The sequence below is a fragment of the Moschus berezovskii genome, chromosome X, assembly GCF_049115385.1.
Source record: "Moschus berezovskii isolate FMDL1 chromosome X, NW_MosBer_1.0, whole genome shotgun sequence".
NCBI lineage: Eukaryota > Metazoa > Chordata > Mammalia > Artiodactyla > Moschidae > Moschus > Moschus berezovskii.
In genome coordinates, this window is record NC_142488.1 from 92,898,277 (window position 1) to 92,918,343 (window position 20,067).

A 20,067-nucleotide genomic window follows, 5' to 3' on the forward strand; every position below is an offset into this window, starting at 1 on the left:
CTTTACATCTGTGTCTCTTTTGCTATCTTGCATATAGGGTCATTGTTACCATCTTTCTAAATTCCATATATATGCATTATATACTCTGCTGGTGTTTTTCTTTCTGATTTACTTCACTCTGTATAATAGGCTCCAGTTTCATCCACATCATTAGAACTGATTCTAATGCATTCTCTTTAAGAGCTGAGTAACCAAGATGGTCACGATAATGTGATCACTGACCTAGAGCCAGACATCTTGGAATGTGAAGTCGAGTAGGCCTTAGAAAGCATCACTACGAACAAAGCTAGTGGAGGTGATAGAATTCCAGTTGAGCTATTTCAAAATATTTCAAATTTTGAAAGATGATGCTGTGAAAGTGCTGCACTCAATATGCCAGCAAATTTGGAAAACTCAGCAGTGGCCACAGGACTGGAAAAGGTCAGTCTTCATTCCAATCCCAAAGAAAGGCAATGCCAAAGAATGCTCAAACTACCACACAATTGCACTCATCTCACACGCTAGTAAAGTCATGCTCAAAATTCTCCAAGCCAGGCTTCAGCAATATGTGAACCGTGAACTTCCAGATGTTCAAGCAGGTTTTAGAAAAGGCAGAGGCACCAGAGATCAAATTGCCAACATTTGCTGGATCATGGAGAAAGCAAGAGAGTTCCAGAAAAACATCTATTTCTGCTTCATTGACTATGCCAAAACCTTTGACTGTGTGGATCACAATAAACTGTGGAAAATTCTGAAAGAGATGGGAATCCCAGACCACCTGACCTGCCTCTTGAGAAACCTGTATGCAGGTCAGGAAGCAACAGTTAGAACTGGACGTGGAACAACAGACTGGTTCCAAATAGGAAAAGGAGTACGTCAAGGTTGTATATTGTCACCCTGCTTATTTAACTTATATGCAGAGTACATCATGAGGAACGCTGGGCTGGAAGAAGCATGAGCTGGAATCAAGACTGCCGGGAGAAATATCAATAACCTCAGATATGCAGATGACACCACCCTTATGGCAGAAAGTGAAGAGGAACTCAAAAGCCTCTTGAGGAAAGTGAAAGAGGAGAGTGAAAAGGTTGGCTTGAAGCTCAATATTGAGAAAACAAAGATCATGGCATCTGGTCCCATCACTTCATGGGAAATAGATGGGGAAACAGTGGAAACAGTGTCAGACTTTATTTTGGGGGGCTCCAAAATCACTGCAGATGCTGATTGCAGCCATGAAATTAAAAGATGCTTACTCCTTGGAAGGAAAGTTATGACCAACCTAGATAGTATATTAAAAAGCAGAGACATTACTTTGCCAACAAAAGTCTGTCTAGTCAAGGCTGTGGTTTTTCCCGTGGTCATGTATGGATGTGAGAGTTGGACTGTGAAGAAAGCTGATCGCCGAAGAATTGATGCTTTTGAACTGTGGTGTTGGAGAAGACTCTTGAGAGTCCCTTGGACTGCAAGGAGATCCAACCAGTCCATTCTAAAGGAGATCAATCCTGTGTGTTCATTGGAAGGACTGATGCTAAAGCTGAAACTCCAATACTTTGGTCACCTCATGCAACGAGTTGACTCACTGGAAAAGACTCTGATGCTGGGGAAGGTTGGGGGCGGGAGGAGAAGGGGACAACAGAGAATGAGATGGCTGGATGGCATCACCGACTCGATGGACATGAGTTTGAGTGTACTCCGGGAGTTGGTGATGGAAAGAGAGGCCTGGCGTGCTATGATTCATGGGGTCACGGAGAGTCAGACACGACTGAACGACTGAACTGAACTGAACTGAATATTCCACTGTATATATGTACCACAGCTTTCTCATCCATTCGCCTGCTGATGGACATCTAGGTTGGTTCCATGTCCTGGCTATTGTAAATGGTGTGGCGATGAACATTTGGGTACACATGTCTCTTTCATTTCTGGTTTCCTCAGTGTGTATGCCCAGCAGTGGGATTTCTGGGTTGTATGGCAGCTCTATTTCCAGTTTTGTATGGAATCTCCACATTGTTCTCCATACTGGCTGTACTAGTCTGCATTCCCAGCAACAGTGTAAGAGGGTACCATTTTCTCCACACCCTCTCCAGCATTTATTGTTTGTAGATTATTTGATAGCAGCCATTCTGACCAGTGTGAGATGGTACCTCATTGTGGTTTTGATTTGCATTTCTATGATAATGAGTGATGTTGAACATTTTTTCATGTGTCTTTTAGCCATCTGTATGTCTTCTTTGGAGAAATGTCTGTTCAGTTCTTTGGCCCATTTTTTGATTGGGTCGTTTATTTTTCTTGTATTGAGCTGCAGGAGTTGCTTGTATATTTTTGAGATTAATTCTTTGTCAGGTGCTTCATTTGCTATTAGTTTGTCCCATTCTGAACTGAACTGAAGGCTAGATTTATGGCCCAGGATGTGATCTATCCTGGAGAAGATTACGTGTGCACTTGAGAAAAAGGTGAAATTCATTGTTTTAGTGTGAAATGTCCTATAGATATCAATTAGGTCTAACTGGTCCATTGTATCATTTAAAATTTGTGTTTCCTTGCTAATTTTCTGTTTAGTTGATCTATCCATAGGTGTGAGTGGGTATTAAAGTCTCCCACTATTATTGTGTTACTGCTAATTTCCCCTTTCATACTTGTTAGCATCTGTCTTACATATTGCGGTGCTATGTTGGGTGCATATATATTTATAATTGTTACAACTTCTTTTTGGATTGATCCTTTGATCATTATGTTGTGTCCTTCTTGTCTCTTTTCATGGCCTTTATTTCAAAGTGCATTTTATCTGATATAAGTATTGCTACTCCTGCTTTCTTTTGGTCTCCATTTGCGTGAAATATCTTTTTTCCAGCCCTTCACTTTCAGTCTGTATGTGTCCCTAGGTTTGAGGTGGGTCTCTTGTAGACAACATATATAGGGGTCTTGTTTATGTATCCATTCAGCCAGTCTTTGTCTTTTGGTTGGGCCATTCAATCCATTTTCATTTAAGGTAATTATTGACAAGTATGATCCTGTTGCCATTTACTATGTTGTTTTAGGTTCGAGTTTATAAACCTTTTCTGTGTTTCCTGTCTAGAGAAAATCCTTTAGTGTTTGTTGGAAAGCTGGTTTGTGGGTGCTGAATTCTCTCAACTTTTGCTTGTCTGTAAAGCTTTTGATTTCTCCTTCATATGTGAATGAGATCCTTTCTGGGTACAGTAATCTGGGTTGTAGGTTTTTCTCTTTTATCACTTTAAGTATGTCCTGCCATTCCCTTCTGGCGTGAAGAGTTTCTATGGAAAGATCAGCTGTTATCCTTATGGGAATCCCCTTGTGTGTTATTTGTTGCTTTTGCCTTGCTGCTTTTAATATTTGTTCTTTGTGTTTGATCTTCGTTAATATGATTAATATGTGTTTTCGGGTGTTTTGCCTTGGGTTTATCCTGTTTGGGACTCTGGGTTTCTTGGACTTGGGTGGCTATTTCCTTCCCATTTTAGGGAAGTTTTCAACAATTATCTCCTTAAGTATTTTCTCATGGCCTTTCTTTTTGTCTTCTTCTTGGACTTCTATGATTCGAATCTTGGGGAATTTAACATTACCCCAGAGGTTTTGGAGGTTGCCCTCATTTCTTTTAATTCTTTTTTCCTCTCTGTTTCATTTATTTCCACCATTCTCTTTTCTACTTAACTTATGCTATCTGCTGCCTCAGTTATTCTACTGTTGGTTCCCTCCAGAGTGCTTTTCATCTCAGTTATTGCATTATTCATTATATATTGACTCTTTTTTATTTCTTCTAGGTCCTTGTTAAACTTTTCTTGCATCTTCTCAATCCTTGTCTCCAGACTATTTACCTGTAACTCCATTTTGTTTTCAAGATTTTGGATTATTTTTACTATCATTATTCTGAATTCTTTTTCAGGTAGACTCTCTATCTTCTCTTTTGTTTGGTTTGGTGGGCTTTTATCATATTCCTTTACCTGCTGAATATTTCTGTGCCTTTTGATCTTGTTTAGATTGCTGTGTTTGGGGTGGCCTTTCTGTATGCTGGACATTTGTGGTTCTTCTTTATTGTGGAGGTTCCTCCCTGTGGGTGGGGTTGGACGAGTGGCTTGTCAAGGTTTCCTGGTTAGGGAAGCTTGCATCAGTGTTCTGGTGGGTGGAGCTGGATCTCTTCTCTCTGGAATGCAATGAAGTGTCCAGTAATGAGTTTTGAGGTATCTATGGGTTTGGTGTGACTTTTGGCGGCCTGTATTTTAATGCTCAGGGTTATGTTCCTGCATTGTTGGAGTATTAGCTTGGTATGTCTTGCTCTGAAACTTGTTGGCTCTTGGGTGGAACTTGGTTTCAGTGTAGGTATGGAGGCTTTTGGATGAGCTCTTATCGATTAATGCTCCCTGGAGTCAAGAGTTTTCTCGTGTTCTCAAGTTTTAGATTTTAGCCTCCTGCCTCTGGCTTTCAGTCTTATTCTTACAGTAGCCTCAAGACTTCTCCATCTATACAGCACTGATTATAAAACATCTAGGTTAATGGTGAAAAGATTCTCCACAGTGAGGGACACCCAGAGAGGTTCACAGAGTTACATGGAAAAGAGAAGAGGGAGGAGGGAGATAGAGGTGACCAGGAGGAGAAGAGGCAGAATCCAAAGAGGAGAGAGCAGTCTAGTCTGTAATCAATTCCCTATTTGCTCTCCACAGCCTGAAACATCCAGGGAGGTTCATAGAGTTCCATAGAGAAGAGAAGAGGGAGGAAGGAGATAGAGGTGACTAGGAGGAGAGGAGGGGAAATCAAAAGGAGAGAGACCAATCTAGCCAATAATCAATTCCCTAAGTGTTCGCCACAGACTGAAACACCCAAAGAGATTCACAGAGTTAAATTGAGAAGAGGGAGGGAGGAGATAGAGGTGGCCTGGGGGAGAAAAAGGAGTGTCAATAGGGGACAGAGCAATCATGCCAGTAATCACACTCCAAAGTAAAAATGGGTACTGAAGATTGGATTCTTAAAGGTACAAAATTGATAACAAATACCAAAAAGCAAAGATTAAAAATCTAGAGTAGATGTTAAACTCTCAAAAATACAATATATAAAAAAAACGAAGTCACAAACATTATAAAAATATATATATATATGAACTTTGCTTTAAAAATAGGGTCGTTTCTTGCAAGGTAATAGGAGGTTTTAAAAATGAAAATTAAAGGAGCAATAAAGAATTTAAAAATAAAAAAATTAAATTAAAAAATGATAATAGTAAAGTATATCTAGGAATTTCTCTGGAGCTGTTGAGGGCAGTGTGGGGTCAGTTCAGTTTCAGAGAGTTCCTTGTTCCAGCTTATACTTCTTCTCAAGGTCTATAAGGCCCCTTCCAATGTAGTCAGTGCTAACTACAGGGTTTTAATCTGTTGCACCTGTCACTTTTAAAGCGGTTCCCTCTTCTTTATTTTGGCTTCCTCTGTTTGCAAGTCTCTTCAGGGTCTAATTTCCACCCTGACACAAGGGGGTGAAGGAGGTCATTTATTTAGGTTCAGTTGTGCTGTGGGGAGGGAGGAACACTGCAAATACATATCACTGGCATGTGTGGGGAGTGCTCGCATTGTCAGGCCACACTGGTCTTGCCTCCATTCACGGCGTGTGTGCTTTCCCTGTCTACACTGCTCAGGCTTCAGGTTGCTCTGCAGGGGAACTCTCTAAAGTGGGCCCTGGGTTGCGTGCACTTCCTAGGTCAGGTTCATGTTCTTGGGTACCCCACAAAGGCACAGACTCAGTTGGGCTTATGTTTTGTGCCCTTCCCAGGTCCAAGCAGCTCCGGTGACCAGGTGCTTGGTGAGTTCACTCTCCCCAGGTGGGTGGTGCGTCTTATCACCTCCTGGTCCCAGCCCCTCAGTTTCCTGGTTGCTCCGCAAGAGTGCTGTCTCAGGTGTGCCGTGTGTCTCCTATGGGGAGCTGATCTCTGACTGTGACCCTCCTGGTGGATGTTAACCATCCAGGACCCCAGGAAGACTTTGTTAGCAACTGGGAGCCCGCTCACAATTTGGTAGAGGGTGCCCTCCCTGGGGCCGAGATTGCCCCTTGCCTTTCAGCTCTGGCTCTCACCCGCCTGCCTCTCTGCCTCTGGCAGGGAGAGGGGCCAGTGAACAGCCAGGCTAGCTCCCTCAGATTGTCCTCAGGACATTCGGGCCCTGTCCTTACCCTAAGCATGTAGTCCACACCTCCCTGTTCAGCCCCTGCTCCCAGTGGGCTACTTCTCCACTGGGAGTTGTGGTTAGATGTGTAATCTGTGGATTCCCCCCTGTTTATGTTGCCCTCTGAGATTACAAAACTCCCCATAGGCCCACTGGTGAGAGGGTTTCCTGGTGTTTGGAAACTTCTCCTTCACTACTCCCTCCCCAGGACTGGTCTCTGTCCCTAACTCTTTAGTCTCTCTTTTTATCTTTTATATTTTGTCCTACCTCCTTTTGAAGAGAATGGGCTGCCTTTCTAGGTGCCTGGTGTCCTCTGCCAGCATTCAGAACTTGTTTTGTGGAATTTGTTCAGTGTTCAAATGATCTTTCGATGCATTCGTGGGGAAGAAAGTGGTCTCCCCGTCCTATTCCCTTGCCATCTTAGGACCACCCCCCGGAAGGTGCAAATCTTATCAGCAGATGGGCGGCAGCAGTGGGGATGGGCTGGCGCCACCACATCTCTCTCAACTCAAGGAGGGTGGCACCGCAGGCACTTCGGGGACCCGCTGGGGACTCGGAACTAAGAAAGCACCCAGGGATGTGCAGAGTTAGCTGCCAAGGCCCCAAATGTAGTTTTTAATTATCCATAATTTACTGATGAATTATTGTATCTAAAAATAGGGGCATGAATGCTCCTTTTGTAGACAGAGTGTAAAATCTCAATTTGTGGGAATTTGGAATGGCAATCAAATAACAGCAACCATTCAGCAATAAATTACTATTTATAAAAAGTATATATACAATTACTTATTTGAAATTGTTTGGGATTTAACTCAAATGTTTTACAAATACATATCAGTCACATACTATGCCAGGACAGCTTCACCTGAGTTTAATGATACCCCTCCCTTTTTCTGTCACCTGAACCAGTGGTATTTTGAGTTACCTAAAAAGGTGTCATAAAATTCTAATAAGAATGCTCAAAGGGATTTTAACTATATTCAGATTTTCCTTTTTTAAAGCAACAGCTTTAGTGAGATGCAACTCATATATGTGTTTCTCTTTTTAATAACTCCATGCTATATGGCCCATTGAGGAGAGGCAGAGAATGTCACAAAATCAAAATTAGAGGCATAGGGGATACTGCTTAAAAAAAGAAGGCAAAAACAATGTTGTGACTGCTTTGTTTATGGTTGTTATTTTAATTTTTGTATTTTTCTCTTTCTCTGTGTCTCTAAGTCTCTGTCTCTCTTACACACACACACACACACACACACACACACACAGAGCTTTGACAGTTTTATTATCTTCCCTTGTTCTCCTATTCAAATTATGTTGATATGCCCTGGGGCCTGGTATCTGAGGGTACACTTCGTAAAAATCTAAAAAATGAGTGAAAGTACTAAAGAGAAGTGACTCCATGAGGGTGACTTTCTGATTTTTTTTTTCTTTTTTAGGACTTTATCTTCCTTTTAAGAAAACTCCCCACAAATCCCTGGATAAATGCCATAGGCTATAGATATTTAGCAAAAGTTCCCTGGGGAAAATGTATGAAATTTCTAATGCATCAATAATGTTACATTTTGCAAAGTCTGTAAAACTTTCCAGGCTGAGAAAATCCAAGACAAATTGACAAATGAGATTTTATATATCGGTCTTCCAGATTCAGCCACAAATAATGGTATGGTAGAAGATACCAAATAATTCATAATGACATAATCCTTTGCAATCAAATTAATGATTCAAATGTAAATGAACTCTTAAGAAGAAGGGGGAAAATATAACCCATTACTCAGAGATCTATACTTTTGTTAAGATTCTGCTTTATTTAGCTGGAAGTCCTCTGGTCCTTTTGTATTCTTGGCACAATTCTGCATTGGGTGTCTGACTCATCTCTAATCCTTAAAATAAATTATTCTGATTTTCGGCTAGAACTGTGGTTTACATATGTGCACTGTTTGTGTATGAATGGTCCCTGCATGTGTGTCAGAGTGGTGGAATGCTCATGCATTTCATAGTCCATGGACCTCAGATCTAAGCTACTTTCCCCATAAATCCACAGCTTTAGCCTTAAGGGAGTGTTCTGCTCTGGTTTCACGCTTAGTGAAGTGTTTGATTCATCACTTTGCATCTCTCTATCTGTACCATTCTCCTCCATCCCCTCCCTTGTCTTGGATAGCTTATTTTATGTTTTAAATTCTGGGTCATGGGTACATTTTCTCCCCCTAACAGGAGCTGGCCTTAAAGATTCCATTTTAAAAATACATTCAAAATTGAAGTAAGCAATTTTCTCCCTCTCTCATCTCTATCTTCATTTCTAGAGTTATCAAATTAGACAATATCAAATATTTGTTGCACCCTTTCCCTCAATGCATATATACAGCCAGATCAATGGGAAGATAGTTCCTGCAGAAATGCCTGGGGCAAAATAGAAGGGCATTTGCAGAAGGGAGGCTCGGAGAGATCAGGCCCCTGACTTCAGGCTGCTGCCAAATTATTTAGGTCTCAGGATTATTGCAGCTCCCCTTGAAGATTTACATAGTTTCCATCCAAGTGTTTCATTCTAGTCTGTTTCACTAGAATACCCCAAAAGCATCTTCCTTATATCCCATTGAAACACTTTTTTTAACTATAATTTTATCCCACTTCCTTGTTTATTCTTCTATATAGGTAGAAATCAAAGGTTTAAAAATCCCCTCTAAAAAATATTTCTTATACACACAGACACTATTTTGGTCACCCTTCAAGTCACAACTTCTTAGGCTTTGTGGGTTTTCAAATGTCCTTAATGTGTTGTGTTCTAGGTTTCTCAAACCTCTTCACAAACTTCTTATCAAGAGATTCTCTGAGGTAAGAAGAGAAAGACAGTCAATATTGAAAAAAGGAAAAGTTAATAAAGAAGGAGAGCAGACAGCTTAGGAAGGCATATACTTTTCCAGCAGTACCATTCCATAGTTCATCAAAATTTAAAACCTAGAAATCAACCCCTTCTCCTTCTTTTCCTTCATGCCACATATACACTTACCAAGACCAAGTCTCACCATTTCTATGCCTATCTCCAAAACTAAGCCCTTGATCCCTCTTTCACCATCCCTTGTTAACTCACCCCCACCCTACCCCCCGACACACAAACAGACCCTGTGTACTACTTAAGGTCTACCCTTCAACAGTTTGAATGAGCATCATTGTAACAGCTCTTCAGTTCAGTTCAGTTCAGCCGCTCAGTCGTGTCCGACTCTTTGCGACCCCATGAACCACAGCATGCCAGGCCTCCCTGTCCTTCACCAACTCCCGGAGTTCACTCAAACTCATGTCCATCAAGTCGGTGATGCCATCCAGCCATCTCATTCTCTGTCATCTCCTTCTCTTCCTGCCCCCAATCCCTCCCAGCATCAGAGTCTTTTCCAGTGAGTCAACTCTTTGCATGAGGTGGCCAAAGTATTGCAGTTTCAGCTTTAGCAACCAGTCTATTTTCAGCTTGCCACCTAATTCATCTTCTAGACAATACCACAAAATTATATTACTGAAATGTCAATTTGAACATTATTTCTTCTGCTCTAAATCATTGGATGGTCAGTATTACCTAAGAATGAAGTCTATTTTTTTAATCTAATCATAGGGGGCTCTATATGAGTTTTTTCTAGCTTACCTGTTTGGCTTCAATAAACTAACATTTCTCCATTCATACCATATGCCCCTCCATTGTACTGGGTAATTGTTTTTCCTTAAAAAGGCTACATAATTTTATGCCTTTGTACCTTTTTACTTGTTGTTCTTCTCTGTCTAGAATATTATTTCTGTCATGCCCCTGATTTAACCTGCTTAAACATTATCATCTCTGTGGAACAGTCTCCAATCTCCCAGACATAGTTTTTCGTATGTCTCTTCTTTTTAACTCTTAACTCATATTTTTTCAACAATTTCTTTATATCTATAACTCTGTTACTATATTGAGAGGGACTCTATCTTATTCACTTTGTATTTTCTTTTTTTTCAATGCCTAGTACAGTTTCTACTGTAGAATTAGTTCTCTGAAGATTTTTTAGGATGGGTGAATGGATGAAAATATTTGAGGATGAAGAGAAGGAGCTATGATAGACAGATGGTCAAACTGGAGGACATCCCATAGTGGTTATCTATACCTTTGTTTGGAAGGCTGGCTTATGTCAGTTAAAGAAATAGGGAACTTGAGTTTTTGAAGTTGGGTCCCCTGGATGAGTAGCTAGGTAGCCAAAGACAGAAACTCAAAGGTATTTAAAAGCCGTGGCTAAGAATCACAATAAGAGAGATGGCTATATGCAGGCACCCATTTCTGGGGCCCTTCTTCCTGTCCCATTACTTCCAAGCGACCTCCCTTCTGGAGCTTCATACTAGACTTAGATGCCAGGCTTTTCCTGGGTTGCTGACATTAAGAATATACATGTTCCAGTTGTGGAGTTAGCAGTGGTTTTATTTCTCTGAGGAAACTTTTGTAAACAAAATACTTTGTTTTGTTTTCCTCCCATCTGGCTTCCATCCATACCGGATTCCCCCCACCCCCCACCGTTCCCACATGATGCACTACAAGCCAAGTTAGGATGGCAGCTCTCATTCTGAAGCTGACATGACACTCTGAAGATCTTCACCAGCCAAATTACTCTCCATAGATTGCTTAATTTCTGGAACATGTTCCATAATCACATTTTTCTCCTGACTACACTTCATCGTCTCCTTTTCCTTATCTCTTTGCTCCATTTCCTTTCCTTTGCTGACAGAAGGTGACCGGTGGTGTCTTGGAAAGAGAAACTGGCAGCAATTCAACCCAAAGCAACAGAAACTGTGATTCAGTTAACTATTATTTGCCAAGTATAGACTTTGATGGGAGATAGGGATTTTTCTTACTGATTGTGTAAGTGGCCAGGACTGAGGGTAGAGGTGTAATGTGGGAAAGTGGTACAGAGACAAGCAATATCCAGATTTGCAACCATTGTCAGTCCATCAAAAGCCAACTTGATTCTTCCATATTGTTGATAAAATGAGATTAAAATTCCTGGAAAATATTACCTCAGAATATTCATGGTTAAACTGGCATTGCACCCATTTTACAGATGGTCACTTGTGAGAGGAGATGTCACTGAAGTCCCTCATAGTAAAATTGAAAAATACACACCAGAATAGAATTCCTTGGTGTCTTCACCCTCAGGTTGTATGTACTTGCCAAAATCTCCTTTAAATCAATTTCATTCAAAATTTATTTATATTAAATTTTCAATTCTAGTTCCATCTTCAACAAAAATCAGGTTATAAACCCATTGTCTGGCTCTGTAGAGGCAGAGGTGAATTTCAATGGATTCTTAGTTCCCTGGGTATATTCTCAAATGAACTACATTTTCATTTTAAAATACCAATTTTCTCAACACCTAATGAATTCACAAACATCTAGTTCTCAAGGATGTGTAATGAATCCTAGAAAGTTTTTAGGAAGCAATAGCTACTGGCATAGCATTTTACAGCTGAAAAAAATGGAGGCTTAAAAGAGTTACTTGAAGAATACGAATGATAGAACCTAGTTTCCTACACTGGGCCTCCTTCAGCTTCCCTTTTTGGGGAGCCACCTAAGTCTCCATTAATGATAGAACAAGTAAGTCTCTTTGCTGTTTCATTTGCTTGTATAATATTCAGCAAAAATCAAAGCTTTTGGCTGTGTGTAGGCAAAGAAAGGGAGGAAAAGAAAGGCAAGGTGAGGCAGAGCAGGCATGGGGTCAGAAGTAGTCTTGCTGATTGTCCAGAATAATGAATGGGTGAGTTGGCCCCATGCCACAAGTGATCTGACCACATCCTGGCTTCTCCATACCACACAGAGACTATGACACAAGACAGGCAGTGCTCCACTTGGCTTTCTTTGCTAACACTTCACATCGGCCTATTATTCTGACATTCTCACAGTGTTACTACTGTACTATTAGAAAGGGAAAATTGGCAGGCAATGCATATCTAAAGTTATTTCATTAAAGCTGACAGCTTTAAAATGTGCTTCTGAAGGGGACAAGGATAGATTTCAAACAACTACGTGCTAGTCCTCAGATAAGCAAAGGGTCTTAGATTTTTCTTCATGGCTTTATCAAGTTTACATGCCACGTTTTTCTGGAGCACCTGATTCAAAGACAGTAACAGTTATAGAAAATGATGCACTGCCCAAGGGTTAGTTGACATCTAAACACCAGGTCTAGGTGAGAAACTAGACATGTCAATTTTTTAAATCCCCAAATCATAGAAACTCTCAAGAATCCACCTAACTTGGTATGAGAGAAGAGGTTGAAGATAAAGATGTCATTAAAAGTTCCTTAAGCCACTGTCAACTATGGCCTTCCCAACCTATTAAGTCATTATTTTGCTGTCTCATTTTCACCTTGTCATTCATTATGTATTTCACTCTATTTCTTTGACTTTATTTTATCTCAGGAGACAGCATGGTATATTAGAAACAGCATGGACTTTGGTAACAGACTAACCCAAATTTATAATCTCGTTCCTTTGTGGCTGTGAGACCTTGCGCAATTTGCTTACCCACTCTGTACTGCTATTTTGTCATCTGAAAAACAGGTATGGGTTTGGTGGAATAATTAAATAATACTATGAGTGAAATATCAATAACCTCAGATATGCAGATGACACCACCCTTATGGCAGAAAGTGAAGAGGAACTCAAAGGCCTTTTGATGAAAGTGAAAGAGGAGAGTGAAAAGGTTGGCTTGGAGCTCAACATTCAGAAAACGAAGATCATGGCATCTGGTCCCATCACTTCATGGGAAATAGATGGGGAAACAGTAGAAACAGTGTCAGACTTTATTTTTTGGGTTCCAAAATCACTGCAGATCCTGATTGCAGCCATGAAATTAAAAGACGCTTACTCCTTGGAAGGAAAGTTATGACCAACCTTGATAGTACATTAAAAATCAGAGACATTACTTTGCCAACCAAGGTCCGTCTAGTCAAGGCTATGGTTTTTCCCGTGGTCATGTATGGATGTGAGAGTTGGACTGTGAAGAAAACTGATCGTCGAAGAATTGATGCTTTTGAACTGTGGTGTTGGAGAAGACTCTTGAGAGTCCCTTGGACTTCAAGGAGATCCAACCAGTCCATTCTGGAGGAGATCAATCCTGGGTGTTCATTGGAAGGACTGATGCTAAAGCTGAAACTGCAATACTTTGGCCACCTCATGCGACGAGCTGACTCACTGGAAAAGAGTCTGATGCTGGGAGGGATTGGGGGTGGGAGGAGACGAGGACAGCAGAGAATGAGATGGCTGGATGGTATCACCGACTCGATGGATATGAGTTTGAGTGAACTCCGGGAGTTGGTGATGGAGAGGGAGGCCTGGCGTGCTGTGATTCATGGGGTCGCAAAGAGTCGGACACGGCTGAGTGATTGAACTGAACTGAACTGAATGAGTGAAATAGAAAGCTCTTGAGTATTAGTAACTTTATTTCCCCTTTTCTTTCCCTGCTTTCTCTGTCAGGTATCATGCTTACTATGCTTCTTTTTGCATAGTCTTGTTACTACCTCACAGGATTAAGGGGCCAGTGTGCACATTGCTCAGCCTTTACACAGAATCCAAAATGCCAAGTATGACAGTGATTCCAAGCATGGGATTTGGTGTCAGATTGCTTCAGTTCAAACCCTAGCTCTGTTACTAGCTGTGTTTCCTTGGGCAAATTATTTAACTTCTTCCAGGCTCAATTTCTCTATTTGTAAAACAAGAATAATACTCCTACCCCATAGGATTTCAGCAAATATGTAATGGGTTAATTCATATCTCAGGCCATAACAGGTGTTCAATAAATGCACACTGCTAAAAATCCATTGTTAAAAAAAATCAACTGCTATCTTCTCAGAGAAGCTTTCCTTGACAATGTATTAAAAATTGTAGCCATTACTCTTATTCCCTTTTATCTCACCCTGTTTCATTTTTATTCTCAACAATTATAAACCTCTGACTAGATATATATTTATCTACTTTATATTTGCTTCTATTTATCTTTTTCCCTCTCTACCATTAGAACATTACGTCCATGAAAGCAAACGCTTTCTTCTCTTTAATTCCCAACACCTAGAAGAGCACTTGGACCTTAGTTGGTACTAAATGAACATCCACTCACTGGATGAATGTATTCTACTTAAGGAATTCCAATAAGAGGAGAAGCTCAGCTTTTTCAGGATAAGGAGTTCATAACCTGAGTGTGGGAGCCTTGCTATTCTCTACTGATCATCCTCCTAGGAAGACCATCCTGAAAGTCGAGCTAACTCCTCTTGGTGACTGGAACACTTGATTACTTAAGTGAAGACATAAACTCCTGCTTACCTGGCAGCCTGGCTGTGAGGCCTGTAATTAAGTTCACTAAGACATCTTGTATTTTATATGGCTTTTCAAAAAATATTCTGCTTCCTTTAAATTTTCTTCCCAGGTCATAAAAGATTTTTTTTTTATTACCTCAATAGAGTAATCCTGGATCTCAAATCCTGCCTTTTCCTTTTTAGTAGTATAGTACCAAAGCATATATGACAGGTCAGTGAGAGTCAGAGCAAGTCTCTACACAGTGGGAGTGAGTGGCAAGGGAGGTTCAAGCCAAGTGTTTCCAGCCAAATGCCTCCAGCCACCTGCATTGCCCATGTCTACTTGTAAATCACAGGAACATTGAAATGCTAATCTTCACTGTCAGCTTGGTTTCTACTTTAACCCTGAGATCTTCTGTTGATGTTATACCTGGCTAGGTGTTGTCTATTTGGTATTCATGATTCTTTTCCCTCTTCTGATGTGAATTTCTACCTTGTTCCCAAAGCTCGCCTTCTGCTTATTTCCACACAACACTATTATTTTTAAGAAATAAATTGTAGCAAATGTCAGGAGAGAAAAGGGATTAGGCATTAGCTCAGGGAGATGCCTAAGCCATTGTGCAGTGGCAAAGTGAAGCAGAGGCACTCTACCAAATTGTGAGAGGAAATAGCTTTGAGCCTTAGCATTACTCATATATGCTTTAGATGCATGACCTTCAAGTGGCAGTAATGAATATCACTTTTCCTGTTGATAAATATTGATTACTTTGTGCTAGTGGGAATCTGAAGCCCATTTGGATTTGATAACTACCAGCTGTGACTTATTAAGAGGCTACATGCCCCTCAGCATGTTTGGCTGCTAGGGTAACTCCTGTTGTTACACACCTACAAATTTTAGATTAGGGCTTTCAAAGTAAATATGGATCAAAGAAGATGTCTGCCAGCACTTCTTCACTTTAGACCTGACTCCAAAGGTAGAGCTGAATTTTAATGGTTTGTGAAGGTGAGCCGTGTACACTGCTATTTACTTGTCCACATCTTTATTAGCTGTCAGCAAATGTATCTCAGGGAGCATATGCTATGAGGGTGTCACATCTGAGTACTATAATACCCCATTCTAAGGGTCCATGCTGTGGGTCATTTTAGAAGTAAAATATTCTTCTGCTGACATTCTTCTGGAGAATAATATCTCTTTGTAGGTTTAAGACACCTGGTTTGGGGTTGATGGCTTCTTGGGCTCAAGTGAATTATGATGAACTAAATTCCATAATGTCAGAGATCAGCTGTGAAAATAAAAAGCACCCTACTTAGCACAAGCCTGAAAATAAAACTTTGGGGCCCCAAGATGTGTACACTAATGAAAACTGGGCCGTTTGCCTCTCGACTCTATTTTTCATTTCTATTTCTGCTTCTCTTGTTTGATTTCATGGAGGATAAGTTTATTGTAGGGTCTTTGCTCTATTCTCTTTTGGTGGTGGTGGTTGTTTTATGATCACAACAGAATATGATAAGAGAAGGCAAAAGAAAGAATGGTAAAATGCCCATAAACGAGAGAGGGACAAAACAGCATCTTTTTTTTTTTTTACAGGGCATCAGAAAAAAAAAAAAAATTTGGAAAAGTGAAGGTGTTTCTCTTTATAGAGTAGGACGGAGAATACAATGTCAGAGATTTGATTTTCAGGCGGTGTTCCTCATCAAATGTGTGATCCTCATAAAGAACTATGAACCCAGGAAGGTTCTTCATACTGACAGTGTGACTATCTTTCACCTTTTTTCTGCCCTCTGGAATTCATACTCCATCTTCCCTCTCTGAGCTTGACTTGGTCCTGATCTTTTCCTGTCAAAACCTGCTCATCTCTTTCATTTTCACTCAGCTGTAGATGACTGATAACTGTGTGGTATGTTCCCTCTTCTAGGAAGATCACTGTGTAAAGATTAAAGAACTAAAGTGAAAAGAGACTTCTCTAGGATAAAGTCCAGGTATCCATCCAGAAGTTGAGGAAAGTCTGAGATGCATGTGTGGACCACATGTGGATATCAGTATCCTCCTTATTACTTTGAAATCCTACCAATGAGTATACTTTAAATTGCCCTTGCTCAGAAAAAGTCTTTATTCAGACTCCTGAGGAGATTTCTTTCTTTAAACATGTGGTAGAGATTGAAATTTATGTCCACTATGGACTTCAGGCTGCTGCTGCTGCTAAGTCACTTCAGTTGTGTCCGACTCTGTGTGACCCCATAGAAGGCCTCCTACCAGGCTCCCCCATCCCTGGGATTCTCCAGGCAAGGACACTGGAGTGGGTTGCCATTTCCTTCTCCAATGCATGAAAGTGAAAAGTGAAAGAGAAATCGCTCAGTCATGTCCGACTCTTAGCGACCTCATGGACCGCAGCCTACCAGGCTCCTCCGTCCATGGGATTTTACAGGCAAGAGTACTGGAGTGGGGTGCCATTGCCTTCTCTGGAGTTCAGGCTAGTTAAGGGCTAAAGGAAGAGAGAAGGTTTTGTACATTTTTTTGCACAGGTTACTGAGGAAATAAAGGGAAATGGAGAGGCCATATGCTGTCTGGTGCCCCACTTGGTCTGAAGGATTGCTACCCGAGACCCATGGAGAACAAGAGTTAAGACTGAATCCAAATGAATTATTTTTACAATAGTAACAGGGAAAGATAATGTAATAAGCAATACTGCTTCAGTGCCCAAGTGAAAAACTGCTATAGATTGGGAGCAGAGTAACACTTTTCCCCTCTTATCCAGAGTGGCATTAACACAGTGAGATCTAAAAAGACCCAAAGTATTATCTTGGTTCTTCACAAGATTTGCTACTTTGAAGAACACAAGAAGAGATTATCCTAAGCAAGAAATCATGGTCCCATAAGATGGCATGGCAGCAGTGACAGCAGTAAAGGATATTTTCAGTGTCCTCTTGGGGAACAGATATTGACAAAGACCTGAAATGGATGAATATGAAAATATCGCTTGTCAGCACAGGTGAGAAACTGTATAACTGTATACATAGATTCTCCTATATAACTTGGTGACACTTTGGGGGAGAGACTCAAGGGGTCCTGAAATATGCAAGTGGAAACAATAAGACAGCGATATTCGTACTGATATTACAGTTCATGTGACCTGATTTGTAACCACTGGTTGGAGATGTCTGAAGTAGTCACACTGTATAAACAAGGATGGCTATGCTAAATCAGAACTTGCCAGGTATGCATCTGAGTTTTCTTTCTTTTCTTTTAAGCAATGACTATGGCTTTCTGCTTAAGAATCTACAACCTTTAAACACATCTCCTTTTTGGTTTAGAGCACACATCTATGTCAGAGCTATCCTGGTGGAAAAGTGTAAAGCTAACTTGCCCTCATAAGAATCAAATTCACAGCCTTGACCTCATTAGTATGTTCTAACCATCTGCATTAACTGGCTGTGATCCTGGGAAACATTTTCCTTCTGAATTCTCAAAACTCAATAGTCTCAGTAACATGATAAAGATAAGTTGAGTTATGAGTAAAAATTAGAAGACCCTCTGAGTCAATGGCCTTAGGCTTAGAAGAGGCAATGTAAAATAAAGATAAACGTCTGCTCTGGGCGGGGTTTAAAAACTGTGGCGAGAGAGAGTGGAACCTATATCCAGGGAATGGAAAAAAATGTAAAGAAACTTGAGGTAAACAGATTTAATTAAAACAGAGACTTCCTAAATCCATTTTCTGTGATTATTTGTTATTATTCTTTGGAGCTGATTAAGCAGTAGCAGATGGCACGAATACACAAATCTTATTACACATGTAAAATGTGTCTAGTACATAGAAGACCATGATTAGACCATTTCTGCAAGATACTGCTAACTACTTCCTGTTTAATTTAAAAGGCAAATTTGACTTTAGATTTCTGAAAGTACATAAAATTTTAGTCAACCCTCGAATCACTTTCTGGGAAATTATTAAACCAAATTGAAGTCGTCCATTTTATTTAGATAGATAAATATTCATTGAACATAAATATGTGCACAGCATTTAGGATAGGAAAACAATTATTTAACAAAGCTGGCCTTTGCCTTAAAGAATAAAGGGGGCTAAAAAGTGAGAGTGGAGTAGAGGCCATTATTCCATTCTGGCCAGTCCAGACGTTGCTTTACTTAGACAACATTCTGAAATGAAGGTATTATGGAAAGAAAATTGTTAAATATGTCTTTGCTATGAGGTACTTTGCATTTATGGCTAATACCTGAATCCCTGGGTAGTGTTTACCATGGGCCAGGCATAGTAACTACCTTGCATGTGTTTCAGTCGCTACCACAACTCTACGAGACAGGTATTACCATATTCCCATTTTACAGTAAAAGAAACGGACATAAAAAAAAAAGTGACAAAACTTGCCCAAGGTCATAGGACCATCAGGGTGCTAGAAATATTTGGACTGAGAATCCTTAAATATTCAGAATTATTTTACCACCTTGAATAAGCATATACCTTTAATGGGCTTCCCAGGTGGCTCAGTGGCAAAGAATTCCCCTGCCAATGCAGGAACCACAAGAGATGTAGTTCAATCCCTGGGTTGGGAAGATCACCTGGAGTAGGAAATGGCAACCCACTCCAGTATTCTTGCCTGGAAAATTCCATGGACAAAGGAGCCTGGTGAGCTACAGTCTACAGTTCTGCAAAGAATTGGACACAACTGAGTAACTGAGCACACATACCTTTAATTAGAAAACATATTAAGCAAAAGAGAAAACATTCCAGAGTCATAGTATGTGTGCTTCCTTAACTTCTGAAATAAGTAAATAAATATATATGATGCAGATTATTAGCAAGACAACAGTTTCATAGAGTGCATAGCAATTTCCTATGAAAGTATAACACATACTTTTCCAGGGTTGTGAGCTGTTCAAAACTATCTTAATTTCCAACTAGAATTGTTGTTGTTGTTGTTGCAGAGTTGATGGGAGGGCTACTGTTCATTACACGGCATTTAAATACTCCTTCTATAAGCTTCAATGACAGGAAATGGGAAATTGTGTCAATGTTTGTACTCGTGTTTGAGGATGGAATTAGGAAGGGAAAGAGGGTAGCCTGAAAACTGAAAAAGAACAGTATAATTTGTTGACCAGATTAAACGGTATTCACAAGACCTATTTTTGAATGAAGACATAAGCATCAAGAGCTTGTCTCTGTTCCTTGTAAAGCTGCTAACATTTGTATTTACTCAAAAATATGTACACTTCTGGTATTTCTTTCAGGATCTGGAAGAATATAATATCTGTGTCAGAAAATATTATTTCTTTTAGGATCTCCAAAAAGAAAGGAAAGAGTTGCTGGCTAGTATTACATTGTATTATTCCACTGTCTCTCTTTATTTCGTTTAATAGGCTTTGGGGCAATGGTCTCTCAGCTCTTTGGAAATGCAGCAGCTCAACAATAAATAACAGCAATGATAGGGAAGAGGAGGAGTTAGAACATCTGCAGGACTGCTTTCTAAATCTTCTCTAAGCCACAGCACCCAGTATGATATAATTCCTTTTTCTAAACTGCTACAAAAAGGCTTTCAACTTCAAACAACCAGATAATAAACAAGCATGTCCCTATGTGAGGGATCAAAAGGAAATTTTATATAACTCTATGTTTTGTAGCAATTTGGTGGAA

At 40.2% G+C, this 20,067-nt stretch overlaps 1 protein-coding gene across 1 annotated transcript in view; it reads right to left on the reverse strand.

Moving 5' to 3' along the window:
* The window catches only part of IL1RAPL2 (interleukin 1 receptor accessory protein like 2), a 625,896-nt gene that overhangs the window by 214,216 nt on the left and 391,613 nt on the right, over positions 1 to 20,067 (reverse strand). The window lies entirely within an intron of this gene.